The 16232-nt window shown below is 35.4% G+C and overlaps 1 pseudogene; it reads right to left on the bottom strand.

Moving 5' to 3' along the window:
• Positions 1-12839: 12839 nt before the first annotated feature.
• Positions 12840-13363, bottom strand: LOC140511294 (bone morphogenetic protein 15-like; annotated as a pseudogene).
• Positions 13364-16232: the final 2869 nt, after the last annotated feature.

The following is a 16232-nucleotide window of genomic DNA, read 5'->3' on the forward strand; positions in this document are numbered from 1 at the left end:
TTTTCTGAAGTATAAAATAGATTTTCATATCAAATTAAGTGTGCACATTATTTCCTACATATGCCAAATGTGATGAGAGTAAGCTTCACTTTTTCCCTCTCACATCCCCCCTTTTCCCCTCCATTGAAAAAGCTTTTTCTTGACTCTTTTATGAGAGATACCCTTCCCCATTCAATTTCTCCATTTCTTCTCCCAATATATTCCTCTATCAATTCTTAATTTCATTTCTTTTGAATATTATCCCTTCCTCTTCAACTCACCCTGTGACTTCTCTCTCTCTCTCTCTCTCTCTCTCTCTCTCTCTCTCTCTCTCTCTCTCTCTCTCTCTGTCTCTCTCTCTCTCCCTCTTTCTGTATATATATATATTTATATATACGTACATATATACATATATAGTATGTATGTATGTATGCATATGTGTGTGTATAATCTATCCAACTACACAAATACTGAGAACAGTTTCAAGAATTACAAATCTGATCTTTTCATGTAGGAATGTAAATAGTTCAACTTTAGTAAGTCCCTTAGGATTTTTCTTACCTGTTTACCTTTTCATGCTTCTCTTGATTTGCTTGGAATTTAAATTTTCTATTCAGCTCTGGTCTTTTCATCAAGAATTCTTGAAAGTCCTCTATTTCATTGAATGAACATTTTTTTCTCCTGATGTATTACTATTTTTCAAATTTTTTATTTAATTTTTAAATTTATTTTTAATTTTCAACATAATTTCCACAAAATTTTGAGTTCCAGATTTTCTCCCCCTCTTTCCTCTCCCCCCAAAGCATCTTGCATTCTGATTGCTCCTTCCACCAATGTGCCGCCCTTACTAATACCCCTCCCTTCCCTTATCCCCCTCTTCTCTCTTGTCCTGTAGGACAAGATAAATGTCTATACCCCACTACCTGTATTTCTTATTTCCCAGCTGTGTGCAAAAACAATTCTCAACATTTGTTCCTAAAACTTTGAGTTCCAGCTTTTCTTCCTTTCTTCTTCCCTCCCCACCCATCCCCACTCAGTAGGCATGCAATTCATTACAGTCTATGGTCTTTTCGTCAAGAATGCTTGAAAGTGCTCTATTTCATTGAATTTCCATTTTTTCCCTGAAGGATTATACTCAGTATTGCTGGGTTGGTAATTCTTGGTTTTCCTCTGATCTCCTCTGATCTTTGGAATATCATATTCCATGCTTTTCGATCTCTTCATGTGGAAGCCATTAGATCTTGTGTTATCTTGATTGTATTTACACAATACTCGAATTGTTTCTTTCTAGCCCCTTAAAATATTTTCTCCTTGACCTGAGAACTCTGAAATTTGGCTAAATTATTCCTAGAAGGGTCTCTTTTTGATACTTTTCAGTAGATTCTTTCAATGTTTATTTTGCCTTCTGATTCTAGAATACCAGGGCAGTTTTCCCTGATAATTTTATAAAAGATGATGTCTAAGCTCTTTTTTTCTTTTTATTTATTTATTTTCAGTGCTCTACAATACTAACATACAACCTAGATTATGTCTTTCCCTCCCTCCCCCTCTGTTCACCCCACCTACCCCCTCCATCCCTGAGATGACATACCCTTTTATACGGGTTCTACAACACATTCCTATTAAATAAATTTTCACCATAGTCATGTTGTATAGAAGAATTAAAATGAATGGGAGAAATCATATAACAAAACAAAACATAATACAAAAGAAAATTACTTGCTACACTCTGTGAATGAATTCCATATTTCTTTCTCTGGGTGTACAAGGAATGCCTTAAAAGACCACTGGGAATTTTTAAATCCTTGCATTGCAATGAAGTTCTAAGTATACCAGAAAAAATCCTCCCACACTGTGGTTGGTGCTGGATACAAAGTTCTCCTGATTCTTCTCTTTTCCTTCAGCATCAGATCATATAAGTCTTTGCAGGTCTCTCTGAATTCTTCCTGTTCATCATTTCTTATAGCTCAATAGTATTCCATTATATTCATGTATGGTAATTTATTCAGCCATTCCCCAATTGATGGAGATCCCCTTGACTTCCAGTTTTCGGCCCCCACAAAAAGTGTTGCTATAAATATTTTTGCACATGTGAGACCTTGTCCAATTTTTATAATCTCTTGGTGTTACAGTCCTATAAGAGTATTGCTGGGTCAAAGGGTATGCACATTTTTATAGCCCTTTGGACATAGTTCCAAACTGCGCTCCAGAATGGTTGGATCAGTGCACAGTTTCATCAACAATGAATTAGAGTTCCAAATCTCCCACATCTTCTCCAACATTTATCATCTTCCTGTTCTGTCATGTGAACCAATCTGAAAGGTGTGATGTAGTATCTCAGACTAGTTTAGATTTGCATGTTTCTTATCTGTAGCAATTTGGAGCATTTTTCATATGAGTAGAGATATTTTTAATTAATTTCTTTGAAAACATCCTGTTCATAACCTTTGACCATTTATAAATTGGGAAATGACTTGTACTTTTGTAGATTTGATGCAGTTCTCTATATATTTTAAATTTCAGGCCTTTTTCACAGACACTAGTTGCAAAAATTCTTTCACAAGTTTTTGCTTCCCTCCTAATCTTGGTTGCACTGAATGTGGCTGTGCAAAAACTTTTCAGTTAAATGTAATCAAAGTTATTCATTTTGTATTTCAGAATTCTTTCTCATTCTTCCCTTCTTCAAAAATCTGACACATACACTATTCCTTGCTCCACTAAGTTGTTAATAGTTTCACTCTTTATACTTAGATCATGTAGCCATTTGGACTTTATTCTTGTGTATGGTGCAAGGCATTGGTCTACGCCCAGTTTCCACCACATTTTTATGCAGTTTTCCCCGTAATTTTTGCCAAACCATGGGTTCATATCCCAGAATCTGGAGTCCTTGTGTTTATCAAACAGTGAACTGCTATATTCATTGCCTACTGTGTCTTGATTACGTGAATATTCCACTTGTCTACTCTTCTGTTTCTTAGCAAGTATCAAGTGGTTCTGATTATTGCTGCTCTATAATACAATTTGCTATCTGGTAGGGCTAGGCCACCTTCCTACCATTTATTTTCATTGGTTCCCTTGATATTCTGGACCTTTTGCTCTTTCAGATGAACTCTGATATTATTTTTTCCAGCTCTAGAAAATAATTATCAGGTAGTTTGATTGATATGGCATTAAGTAAATTAATTTAGGTAGACTTGTTATTTTAATTATATTTTCTTGGTCTACCCAAGAACAACTGATATTTTTCTACTTATTTGGATCCGACTTCATTTGTGTGAAAAGTGTCTTGTAATTATGTTCATATAGGCCCTAGGTTTTGTTTTGGCAGGTAGATTACCAAATATTTTGTAGTGACTACTCTAGATTTAAATGGGATTTCTCTTTCTATCTCTTGCTGTTGGGCTTTGTTAGTAATATAGAGAAATACAGAAGATTTGTGTGGGTTTGTTTTGTGACTTGCAATTTTGCCAAAATTGTTTATTATTTCACATAATTTTTTATTTGAATTTCTGGGATTCTCTAAGTGTGTCCTCACATCATCTCCAAAGAGTGATAATTTAGTTTCTTCTTTGCCTATTCTAATATCTTCAGTTGCTTTATCTTCTCTAATTGCTACAGGTAACCTTTCTAGTACCATATTGAATAATAGTGGTGATAATTGACATCCTTGTTTCACCCTTGACCTTACTGGAAATGCATCTAGCTTATCTCCATTGTATGTAATGCTTGCTGAAGGATTTAGGTAGATACAGCTTATAATTTATGGAAAGTTCCCTTTATTTCTATGCTTTCCAGTGTTTTTAATAGGAATGTGTGCTGCATTTTGTTGAAATACTTTTCTGCAACTATTGAGATAATCTTGTGGTTTCTCTTAGGTTTGTTGCTGATATGATCAATAATGGCAATAATTTTCTTAATATTGAACCAGTTTTGCATTCCTGGTATGAACCCTACCTTAACATTACGTATTATTTCCGCGATAAATTGCTGTATCTTTTTGCTGAAATCTTACTTAAATTTTTTTCATCTATCTTCATTAGAGTAATTGGTCTATAATTTCCTTCCTATGCTTTGTCTCTCCCTGGTTTAAGTATCAAAATCATATTTTTATCATAAAAAAATGGAAGGATTCCTTCCTCTGCAATTTTCCCAAGTATTCTATATAGTATTGGAATTAGCCACTCTTTAAATGTTTGATAGAATTGCATCCAGCCCTGGGGAATATTTCATAGGGAATTCATTGATGGCTTGTTCAGTTTCTTTTCTGAGATGGGGTTCTTCAAGTATTCATCTTCGTCTTCTGTTAATCTTGGCAATTTATGTCTTTTAACATAATCATCAATCTCAGACTGTCAAATTTATGGACATAAAGTTGGGCAAATTAATTTCTATTGATTGTTTCAATTTCCTCCTCACTGGATGTGAGTTCACCCCTTTCATTTTTGTTATTCATAATTTGGTTTTCTTCTTTATTTTTTATATCAAATTGAACAAAGGTTTACCAATTTTGTTGTTGTTTTCATAAAATGAACTCAAGTTTTATTTATTAGTTCAATAGTTTTCTTAATTTCACTTTTATTAATCTCTCCTTTGCTTTTCAGTATTTCTAATTTGTTATTTACTTGGGAATTTTCAATTTGCTCTTTTTTGAACATTTTCAGCTGCATGTCCAGTTTCTTGATCTCTTCTTTCTCTATTTTATTCATGTAGGCATTCAAAGATATAAAGCTTCCCCTAAGACGTGCTCTTTCATTATCCCATAAAATTTTGTAGATTGTCTCATTATTGCCACTCTCTGGAATGAAATTTTTTGTTGTTTCTATGATTTGCTGCTTGACTCACTTCTTCTTTAGGATTAGATTATTTAGTTTCCAATTAGTTTTTCGTCTATCTTTCCATGGCCTTTTATTACATAGGATTTTTACTGCATTATGATCTGAGAAGGACACATTGACTATCTCTGCCTTTATGCACTGTACTGTGAGGTTCTATGCCCTAGTACATGATCAATTTTTGTACATGTGCCATATACCCCTGAGAAAAAGGTATATTCTTTTCCATCTCCTTTCAGTTTTCTCCAGAGGTGTATCATATCTACCTTATCCATGGTTTTATTCACCTCCTTAACTTCTTGTTTATTTTAAGGTTGGATTTATCGAGTTCAGAGAGTGGGAGGTTGAAGAACCCTACTAGGTTAGTTTTACTATCTATTTCTTCTTGTAACACCCTTAACTTCTCCTCTAAAAATTTGGATGCTATACCACTTGGAGTATATATGTTTAGTAATGATATTGCTTCATTTTCTATGGTGCCTTTTAGCAGGATATAGCTTCCTTCCTTATGTCTTTTGATGAGATCTATATCTGCTTTTGCTTTGTCTGAGATTAGGATTTCTACCACTGCTTTTCTTATATCAGGTGAAGCACAACATATTGTGCTCCAACCTTTTACCTTTACCCAGTGTATATCTCTCATTTCAAAAGTGTTTCCTGTACACGACATATTGTTGGATTACAGCTTTTAATCCATTCTGCTATCTGTCTCCATTTTATGGCAGAATTTATCCCCTTTACATTCACAGTTATGATTACTATCTGTGTCTTTCCCTTCATCCTCTTTCCCACCATTTATGATATTAGTTCTTCCTTCTCCCTTCCCCTCCACAATAGAGTTTTAATTTTTGACCACCACCTCCCACAGTCTTCCCTTCCTTCTTTCAAATCCATCCCTTTTACTACTCTTTATCCTTTCTACTTCTTCCCTACCTATTGGCTTCCCCTCCCTTTTCTTCCCCTTCCCCTCCTACTGCCTATGGAGTTAGTTAGATTTATAGACTTAATTAAGTTTGCTGTTCCCTCCTTGAAGCAAATCAGATGAAAGTACCTCTCAAACAATGCTCATCCCTCTCCGCTTTTTATGAAATGGAGAAAGCAGAAAATGTTAAATTACATCACGAGAAGTAGTAAAAAATTGTATTACAGTAGGCTCTTTTTTTGATCATGACTTTCAGGTAGTCCCATAATTTTTAAATTCTCTCTCCTGGATCTATTTTTCAGGTCAGTTGCTTTTCCAATGATATATTTCACATGATATTCCATTTTTTAATTCTTTTGGTTTTGTTTTGTATTATCTTGGTTTTTCATTAAGTCATTAGCTTCCATCTGTTCCATTCTAATTTTTAAAGAACTGTTTTCTCCAGTGAGATTTTGAACCTCCTTTTCCATTTTGCTAATTTTGCTTTTAAAGCATTCTTCTCCTCACTGGCTTTTTGTACCTCTTTTGTCATTTTAGTTAATCTATTTCTAAGTGTGTTATTTTCCTAAGCATTTTTTGGGTCTCCTTTAGCAAGCTGTTGACTTGCTTTTCATGATTTTCTTGCCTTGTTCTCATTTCTCTTCCTAATTTTTCCTCCACTTCTCTTACTTAATTTTCAAAATCCTTTTTTGAGTTCTTCCATGGCTTGACACCATTGCATACTTATTTTGAAGGTTTTGGATGCAGAAGGCTTGACTTTTATGTTTTTCTTCTTATGGTGTGCATTGTTCTTCCTCATCTGAAAGGATGAAAGAAAATACCTGTGCACCAAGGAAGTAACTTTCTATAGTCTTATTTTTTTCCCCTTTTTTGGACATTTTCCCAAGCAGTCACTTGACTTTTGAATCCTTTGTCAAGCGGAGCTTATACTCTAGGTGCCTACAATTCTCAGTTCCTCCAAGGTGAAATATTCAAGGGAGAGGATTTAACTCCTCTCCTGACCTGTGCTCTGATCTGGAAGCCACTGCAAGCTCTCCTTCTCAGCTTCTGTGAATACATTTCCCTGCCCAGAGCCTCCACCAACTCCAACACTTCAGCACTTTTCCTCATCCCAGAACCACCACTCTGAGGTGCGATCAGCAGCTCAATTTTCCCAGGGTCTTTAGGCAGAAAACTGAAAAAATGGATGCTGATGCTGCAGTGACTGATGCTGCAGTGACAGCTGCTGGCATGGCCAGACCATATTCCTTTCTCCCCAGGTGAAAGCTCTTTTTCTTTGACCTTTAAATCTATGTTTGCTGTTTGTGGCCTGAGCAATGTGGGAACTGCCAGGGATTTCATCCCCTGAGGCCTGATCTGGTCCTGTCCCCATCACCACATGTGGGGCCATGGCTAGGTTACACTGTGTTCAGTGCCTAGTGTGATAGACCTTTCCTTTTATCCTTTCATTCTTTCTTGAGGTGGAAATCTCTTCTACTCTGTCGTTTTGTGGCTTCTGCTGCTCTAGAATTTGTTTAGAGTCATTTTTTACAAGTATTTCATCGGATATGGGGGGGATTTTTCACAGGTCTGTCTTACTACTCCACCATCTTTGCTCCACCCCTGAATATTTACACTTTAAATATAAAAAGAGTGAATAAGTAAAGGTACCTTTTAAGGCTATATCTCAATGCAACACATTCTTAACAAAGAGACAGGGAAAAACAGAAAAGATAAATACATGATTTGGATAAAATAAATCATAAAATATTTCCAGAAATGAAATCAAAATAAGTTAAGAAAAACTGTTAATTTTGGGGAAAATACTTATAAATGCCCCCTTCTGTCTGATTCTGCTACCACTCTGGGATAGGTCGTTATCACTTCAGGCCTGGATGATGAAATTCCCTCATCTCTCTTAGCCTTCAAATCTAGTCACTTCCTATAAACTCCTGGATTAAATATATAATTGAATATGTTGTATAATAAATATTATATAATTAAATATATAATATAAGTGCTTTATAACTATCCCAAGTCCTTCTTTTGATTCTTTACAACTCATGTAATCATAATCATGAATTATTAATCAGTGACACTGGTCTCCTTATTGCTGCTCACACATTTGCCTCAGATATTTAACTAGTGAGATGACAGTGAGTAACTCATGAAACCTTTGTTTTGCTTAGTTTTCTCTTTTGTACAGTAGGAATATTAATGGCACTTACCATCCAGGGTTGTTCTGAGGATAAAATGAGATAACCAATGTAAAGCATTCAGTTCAATGCCTGTCATGTTGTAGGTCCTATGAAAATGTTAGCAATCATTATTCTTCTACAAGATGCTCCATCTTCTCAAACTTCTTATTTGTTAATGATATTTTCACTAGTTCCTTCCATGCCTGGAAAGTTCACCCTTTTTTTTTACTTCCTTGTTGTCCTGATTTTCTTCAAATCCCAGTAAAATCCCAACTTCTTTAGGAAATCTTTCTCAATTCCCCTTTATTTCTAATTCTTTCTTTCAATGAATTATTTTTATACATAGTTGTCAGCATGCTGGCTCTTTCAGTATACTGTAAGTTCCTTGAGAGCAAGGACTGTCTTTTTCCTTTCTTTTTATCCCTAATACTTTGGACAGCTGCATATAATTATTTCTTTGCCACATGGGGATATACAGTGCATATATAAATGTCTAAGCATGAGAGAGAAACAAGCTAATGTTGAAATTATTCTGGGAAGATCATAGAAACTAAGTAATCACCATACTTTACCTCTACATATTTTGGGGGGCCAGAATCATCATGTAAGGAACTCTTAGTGTACCTATTTTAGCCAACTTGCCAATCTTTTATGTGCCTTTATTTTTAAAGTTTGAAAAGATATTTTACATTTGCAAGAAATTAATGAATATCATCTAATTTTATCAACAACAATCCTAGGAGATAAGTTCTATTATTATCCCCACTTTACAGGTGAGGAAACTGCGAACCAAAGAGGTTGAAAGACTTGCCCAGAGTCCCAAACTTAGTTGAGTGTCAGAGGACTGGAGGACTGGAATTAAAATTTCATTAATTCTATATTTTTTTAATTTAATTTATTTTTAGTTTTCAATGTTCAGTTTCATAAGATTTTGATTTCCAAATTTTCTCCCCATGTCTCACTTTGCCCTTACCTCCAAAAAACATGTAATATGTAAAGAAGAATCTGAAACAATGGGAGAAATCACGAAAACGAATAAAGAAGCAGAAAAAGAGAGGGAGCAAACAATATGCTTTGATCTATATTCAGGATCCATAGTTCTTTTTCTGGATGTGGATAACATTTTCCATCATGAGTCTTTTGGATTTGTCTTAGATGCTTACATTGCTGAGAAGAACTAAGTCCATCAAAGTCAATCATCATACAATGTGACTGTTACTGTGTACAGTGTTTTCCTAGTTCTGTTCACTTCACTCAGCATCAGTTCATATAAGTCCAGGATTTTCTGAAGTTCAACTATTTGTCATTTCTTAAAGCACAATAATATTCCATTACGTTCATATACCACAACTTGTTCAGCCCTTCCTCACTGATGTGCATCCCCTCAATTTCCAATTCTTTGTCACTACAAAAAGAGGTGCTATGAATATTTTTGTCCATATGAGTCCTTTTCCCATTTATTTGATCGCTTTGGGATATAGCCCTAGAAGTGATATTGCTGGGTCAAAGTGTATGCACTTTTTATAGCCATTTGGGCATAGCTCCATATTGTTCTCCAGAATTGTTACGTTTGATGTACAGTTTAAAAAAATTCTGATCTTTTATATTAATACCTTATCTTAATAAACTAGGGTCTTCATGGGCCCAAGGCCCTATGACCTCAAATTTCTCATCTCCAAACTATCAGTAAGACATTATTTTTCCCTTCAAGAAATATTATCAGTTGCTCATAATCTGTAAAAAGAAACAGATTAGGCTTTGATGTTTCTCTGTGGAGTTACAGTTTATTACAAATGGAACATTTTCTAATTTTATTTGATCCTGATTGTTTTATTCTTCATGTGCAAATAAGCAAACATTGAAAAAGGTGGAAGATGTCATCCCTCCAGTTTCTTAAATATTCTCTTTACAGTTAGAGGCTGAATGAATACACTAGAGGTATGATAAAAGATAAAAGTGATAGAAGATGTAATAAAAATACAAAATATCAATAAGAAAAAAGCAAAAACGAAATCATGTTAGACAATAATCTGAAAAAATGGATTTCAATTCATGTCAGTTTGGAAGCATATGGTTTCCATCTTAACATACAGGGAAGAGAAATCTGTTTGTAGCAGTGGTTATGTCATTGTATGGTAGCGATATCAAACGGTGGTGGAGCTCAGTTATTTAGTGTAACCATCTGCCAGAAAGGTCCCTACCTTTGAAACAAAACTGAGTTTATAGCAATTCCATTTGACTACTAGAACAAGTAGCTACTCTGTTGCAGCTAATTAAGTCCATTTACACAGGCCCAGCCTTAGATTTACAAAGTCACAATGCCTCTGAGATTATGTGGTAACATTCCAAAAAAAAAAAAAATCCTATTCCCAAGGGACTGCTGAAATCTATTTTTTCAATATATCAATAAATTAAAAAGCGTTTATTAAGCATCCATTGAGTGCCACAGCACTGTGATATGTACTGGGGATAAAAATAGAAAAATGACATAATCCTTGACAACAAGTCAGTAATATTGTATGGGTAAAAAATGTACACATATAAAAGTATACCAAATATATGGTACTGTATGGCAGTAGCCTTCAAATCAGGAAAATATTGTTTCCATTCCTGGTTTTAATACAGTAATTGTGTGATATTAGTCAAGTCACTTTTCTCACTGTGCTCTTGGCAATTTTTAGCACTAAAAACTAAGCAGGTACCAACCTGCATGGATAAAGGAAGTTTCCTCATTTAGGAATTCCCTATACTAGTAAAATTAGAGGCCCATTCTCTATCCTTACTTCTAAGCACAAAAATAATTTGAGGGGGGGGTAAGAATGTAGCATTAGAAACTAGGAAGATGAGGAAGAATTTCAAGTAAGTAGTGCAAACTGAGTTGGCTTTTGATGAAAGTGACGAGGGACAATATATATATATGTGTGTGTGTGTGTGTGTGTACATATATATATTACATATATACATACACACATGTATATTATATTCTTCACGAAGACATATATACACGCATGGAAATACACATATACATGTATGAACACATATGCATATGTGTATACATATAAGTACATGTATGTGTATATGTGTATCTGTGTTTATGTGGAGTTCAAATTTCTCTTTTGACACGTAGGGGCAAATGTCACAAGCTCTTAATGCTTCAAGAAACTTTCTAGGAATAAATTGGTTAACAATTACTGATCTACATTGATAGATGGAGTTTTCCTATGAAGAATTCCCTAACTAAATGAATCATAAGTCTATACCATTGTGTAGACATAGACATAGACATAGACATTAATACAGACGTACTATGGCATAAAAAGTTTTTTAACTCAGCTGTGATGCTTGACTTAAAAGAGGATATGAAGATGGTTGAGCTGGGCAAGGCAGAAACACATAAAACGACCAAATTTCGTATTCATGGTAATGGAACTGGTTGAGAACTCTGAAGCAAGGGAGTCACTACTCTTTTTCGTGGAAGTTATAGACTCTGAAGTAGTCAGGTAAAGACAAACCTAGAAACACAGCTATTAAAAATGAATTCTATCTCTAGGAGATTTATTTAGCTGGAAATGCTTTTCCATGCAAAGCTTTTTGAAAGTTTCGAGGGAATGGAGACAACCTTTTTATGACTCTTGGACTCTAGAGGGAAAACAAATCACGGAGCATTCTGTCTCACATTGCAAATTGTCATTTTTGCCAATTTCAATTTGATGTGGCTAGAAAACATGTGGCAATGTACCTCACAGTTTAACCTCAGAATGCTTTTGATTCATATATGATTCCAGAAATATCTGTATTTTTGGTTTGAAAAATGACTTTAAAGTGACAAAGCATAAGAAGACAGAAAAATAAAAAGAAAGGAGATAATCCAGGTTACTGTATTCCAGACTGGGTCATGCTTTATAAGGTGAACCTCATTATTCTCATACTAGCAAATTTCAGGACTTTATTCTAGGAAAACTTGCTCTTTTTTTTCTGCTTCTTGTTTTTCAACTGGGTTTGAATCTCCTTTAAGGAAGGAGCAGAGACTTTTATATGTGTACTGTTTCTTCATTTTCTTTCTTCCTCCACCTTCTACTTGACGTTTCTGCTTGATGTAGCATTGTTGGGGGTATTATTACTCAAAACTACAAGAAAGCTTTTTTAAAAAAAATATCAGTGATTTTATTGATGATGGGAGCTATATAGGCAGCTGTAAATGTGGAACTGACTATTCTCTATAACGTAGAGAGTCTTAAAGAGTTTCCTGGGTAGCAGATAGATTAAATGACTAAGCCATTTTCATAGTCAGATAGTATCAAAAGTGGTACTTGAAGTCAGAACTTCCTTATTTCAGTCAGCTTTCTAATATGTTTTGTCTCAGGAGAAATACAGGCATCTAAAGTGACAGAAAAGCAAAGTCTATAGCCTAAGAAAAAAAGTGTATTCACAAATTAGTCATTGTATTACCAGTTAATCCTGGTCCTATGTTCAAATAAAGTAGAAACAGGAAGTGGATAGCAATCTTTCTGAGTTCTCCAGTTTCTTTTCTAAGTCCCCAAAATGTCTTCAGAATCATCAATTTGCTACCTGGAGAGGGAAGGAAAAGAAAATTCTGGGTCAAGTTCTCAATTCGTGTTTAATCATTATTTTTATTAACTGATAACTAGTAAGATAATTCTGATTCATATTGAAAGAGAAATGTTTATGGCCCATAGAAATTTATGCTCACTCTAGACCTATCTTCTTTGTTATGAATGATTTCTGCAAGGAAAAAAATAGCCAGATCAATTGTGAGAACAGACGTGAGGTGAGTATCAGAGAAAGAATGACTATGAATGATGGGGTGGAGGTATCGGGGACAGTTAAAGAGTCTGGAGATGCATGGAAGGAGTGCTGTACTTTGAGAGCAGCAGCGTCCAGTAAGCAGGAGCCTCCTGGCCTCCATGCTCACCTGCAGGTACAAGACATGGAAATCATGTCCTCATAGTCTTTGTACAGGATGCTGACACTGTCTTCAATCAACAGGACACTGATGGGCATGTACTTGTAAGAAATTTACTAGGGTCTGTGGATACTTCCATCCAAAAGCTCACTGATAAGGTTCTGAATTCTGCATCATCAGATGGAGCTGCGCAGGTGGAGGGAGATGATGCAGTTCTCCCAACCCTGCTGGTGGAAGCTAATCTGAAAAGGGTGAAGAGAATACATTGTCTGATCAGGTGAACAGTCAAGTAGGTGCCTAGGGTCCCCACCTGATGGATTCACAAGGCCAGGGAAAAGTGATTGACATCCCCAGGGTCCCCCACCACAAATTCTTGTAGCCCAATTCATGGCACACTCTTAAAGGTACTCTTGAAATACAGAAGCAGGAAAGCAGTGTCAATGACCAATGTCTGCCTCTCCCCAAGGCCAATCCCTGTCCTTTCTTGCTGCTCACAACTGACTTGGATATGAGATACTATTCTCCTCCTTTGGGGTCAGGTTTGGTACTAGATGCAATTGGTGAAATCCATCATTGCCCACGTGGCAGGAAAGATGGAAGTGAGGTGGAGGCAAGGGCGGTCAGCCATGGCAGCCCTCACCAGCTGGTTCACTCATGGTTTGGCTGAAGCGAGGAGTCCGGATTTTGCCCATGAAAGGGACTTCACAGCATTGGCAGGGAAGATGCAGTTTTTCCTCGGGCCCCAATGCTGGTCAGTGCTCCGCTGGTACAGCTCCAGCGGGAACTGCAGGGGCCGTGCTCGAGCCAGCCACTGCTGTGGGGGCTTCTTGGGCACCACTGCATGCCCCAAGCAGGGACAACATAGTGAACAGTTAAGTCACTTCCACAGCATCCTGAACGCGGGCCCTTATGGGGGAGCTCAGCCCCAGGGCAAAGAGGAGAGCCCATGGGACCCAACTTGTGCCCTTGGGGCACATGGACAGGAAGAGTAGGCATCTGCCATGAAGCCACGGGCAAACCAAGACTGAGACTGGCAAACAACTTGACTTGGGGAGGGGTCGCTGGGGGTGAGGTGAGGGTATGGAGTGGTCTCAGCTATGTTGCTTACTGTAAGAACATCACTTTGAGTCTCCAGTTCTTCAGAGTTCACGTAGTTAAGAATCAACTGAAATTGGCTTGGAAGACCACATACTATTTCCTCTCATCTTCTGTCTTTTCAAATTCCTTTTCCCTTTATCTGAAATGCCCTGTTCTCTAGTTCAGTAGCCAGAACTGAGATAACACATCATGGACACAATGAATTGTGAACAAAAATTTTGTTCTTCCTCGTTCTTGACTTAGTTCTCAAAACTCTTTGGCAAAATACAACAGTTTCATACTATCTTCAATAGTCCTTCCCCTGGAAATGTTACTTTCTAGACAACAGACTTCATAATAGAAACACTCAAAATACATTAAAAAATTGTGGTCCTGATGATATGTTTCTTATTTATTAGTGTACAATTATGCTCATTTTTGCATTATTAGTGCTTCTCTTATTTCCTAGTTCCTAAATAACGTATCACTATGATACCTCTAATTGTATTGAGGATTATATGTCATCTACAAGTCTTTAGCATCTAACATTTTTTACTCCACTTTTCATTAACCTGTTCTATAGCCACCGTGTCACTACTACTTTCAAGTAGTAAAAACACGGGTAAATCCTTATAGGTGGTCACATTATTTGAATTTGAATTATTTGAAGCTACAATTCTATGTAGAATATGGAAATTATTTCCAGTCCAATGGAAATATGCAATGAAAAATTTTAAAATAGCTTTTCCAATTTGTTTGTTAATGTAATATAACAGTAAAAGATAAGAAAATCTATTTCTGATTCAAGTTTTGTTGGAAAAGAGTTTGATATAATACAATAATTATAGAAAGCAAAATTGATAAAAATAGAATTAATGAATATAACACCTAAAGGCAATCATGCACTGATGATTTAATGAAATCATTACCAGAGTATAAAATATAGAAGATTGAAATGTCTCTTTCTTTAAATCTCTCTAAATATAAATACAAATCACATAATGAATTTCCATCTTGACATTTCTTATACAATGTACCAAGATACTTGGATGACTTAGGGCATCATTAAATCACTACTAAAATAAGTAGTGATTTACACATGTTATCATTGTTCTTGCAATACTTTAAAAGAGTTCGGCTGCAATAATTTGTAAGTCAATCTTCAAAAAACATCATTAAATCACCCATGCTTTCTTTTTTCACGGCAATTAATGTTTGCAGTTTCTCAGTGTGAGGATTTTGAGTAGGAGAAACAAGCATTGGCTTTAATTTAAAAATCTTTTCTTCAGTGAAAGTGTTAGGAGATTCTTAAATACTTTAAATGCATATTTTTTTTCTTTCTTAGAAATGCGTATTCAGGAAGTTATCCTTTGCCAGAGTAATCCCATTTCACATTGACCAGTGTATATACCTTTGATTATTTTCTTCAAAGCATCAGGATGTTTAGTTGGTTTGTCCTCATCGGCATTGACTCTCCACTAATTTTAATATGCTACAGAATTTAGTTTTTAAAGCTATCAAACCAACGAAACACTTCACTAGCCACTTTATTTTTATTTTCTTTCACTCTTAAACTTGACAATTTTGCCTGTTTGACTTCTCTAAGAGGAAGACATGTTTGATTATAATATTCAACCCATGCAGTTAAAGATGACTTTATTTCCATCACTATAACATTTCTATTTCTCGTCCTTGTTTTCAAGCCAAGAAAAACTGTTGCAACATTTTGTCTTTAAAAAACAAAAATTGCCTGTATATTTTATAAAAAATTCATTTCACACAGTGAAGCATTCTATGATCCCATACTGTTTCTGACATATTAAGACAACTTTAAAGCCATCTAATCACATCGTTTTTTTGTTCTAATGTAATATCAACCATCTTTATTTTTCCCATTTGCAGGTTTCCTATCTCAAATATTCTTCATTTCGTCCAGTTTATGAAAGGATTTTTTTAGAAAAGGTACCACAAACGTTGATAATATGATATGTAAAAGCACATAAGATCCATGAAATTATTATGGAAATAGAGATTAATAACTAGGGGTGTATAGCTCGAGTTTAATGCACCTGGTATTTAAAATTTGAATTAAATAAAATTTCACATTATTAAACTTGAATTAATCATGACAAATATAAATTGAAATTTAGATATCAAAGTCTGCATCTTTAAGTTCACAAACACAAGGTTAAAAACTTCTACTTTTGAAACTTTGACCTAACGGTAATTCTGATGTTCCCAGGGAGACCTCAGGGTGTGAGCATGAGTCAAAAGAACCATTTCTGTGAGATAGCCTCAAGATGGAACTCAGTTTAGTAAAT

This window comes from Notamacropus eugenii, chromosome 6, assembly GCF_028372415.1.
Source record: "Notamacropus eugenii isolate mMacEug1 chromosome 6, mMacEug1.pri_v2, whole genome shotgun sequence".
NCBI lineage: Eukaryota > Metazoa > Chordata > Mammalia > Diprotodontia > Macropodidae > Notamacropus > Notamacropus eugenii.